This window comes from Octodon degus, unplaced genomic scaffold (genome assembly GCF_000260255.1).
Source record: "Octodon degus isolate 3935 unplaced genomic scaffold, OctDeg1.0 scaffold00016, whole genome shotgun sequence".
NCBI classification, from domain to species: Eukaryota; Metazoa; Chordata; class Mammalia; order Rodentia; family Octodontidae; genus Octodon; species Octodon degus.
This window is the reverse complement of record NW_004524592.1, coordinates 8380642-8381667: the sequence shown is the minus strand read 5'-3', so window position 1 is coordinate 8381667 and position 1026 is coordinate 8380642. Positions and strand designations below refer to the sequence as shown.

The following is a 1026-nucleotide window of genomic DNA, read 5'->3' as shown; positions in this document are numbered from 1 at the left end:
ATAAAAAAATACCAAAAAACAAACAAACAAAAAAGACTTTTAAAATTATTCCAGCTAATATAAAACATCACTTTCACAATATGAGTTATTTCTATAAAATTTAACTGTATTTCCTTAAAAATAATCTTTTCATAATTAGATAAATAAAATTTAGTTTCATTACTTAACTAGTAAAAACATCCTTTTTAAAAGGATTTTTAGGTCCATGATGAATACTATGGGAATCTGAAACAGTATATTTTGATTACATCTAAATGGATCTCTGAGATCTGTTATCAAAAAAAAGGATTTTTCAAAAGTATGTTTAGAAGTGATTTGAAATGTTTTAGAACTCATCATAAAATAATACTGGATGAACTTTAATAGCTTATTCATTTGTTAACTGTGAAATATAATTTCATGATTGTTTACCTCTTATACACTAGGTAATGGAATTAAATAATTTAACTAAAGTTAATATAAAAAATTACAGAATAGACAGTGATTAGTTAGAAAGCTAATTGAAAATTTATGACAAAAGTGAAAATCAAGGGAATGAAGCTGGAGCTGATGTGGAGAGCCCCAAAATTGTCCTTAAGCCTTGTAGAAGTGAATGAAAATAAAACTATGATGGCATGGTCAAGGCAGAAAGAATTTCTCTCTTGAATTCTTTAAGTGGTGTCATAAAATTCATTCATTCACTCCAAAAATATAGTTAAGTAACAACTATATGTCAGATACTGATTTAAATGTTGGAGATATGATGGTAGACAAAAGCAGAGTCTGCTCTCATGGAATTTATAGTTTTTTGAAAAGATGCACATAAAAAGCAAGCAAAAGAAAAGCATGGATTATATCCAAAAGGAAAAATGGAGACAGAATAGAGAATAGGGAATGATGAACCACTGTTAATTTCCTATTATCTTGTTTTCAAATTCTTTTTCAAAATTATTTTCCATAATTTTATTGAGAAACAAATAGCAATGAGACAGTTTCAAACCAAATTGGTAGGACAGTTTCAATAATTAACACATTGCATACATTCTT

At 26.9% G+C, this 1026-nt stretch overlaps 1 pseudogene; it reads left to right on the top strand.

Moving 5' to 3' along the window:
* The first annotated feature begins 198 nt into the window (after positions 1 to 198).
* On the top strand, positions 199 to 273 carry LOC111815471 (annotated as a pseudogene).
* Positions 274 to 1026: the final 753 nt, after the last annotated feature.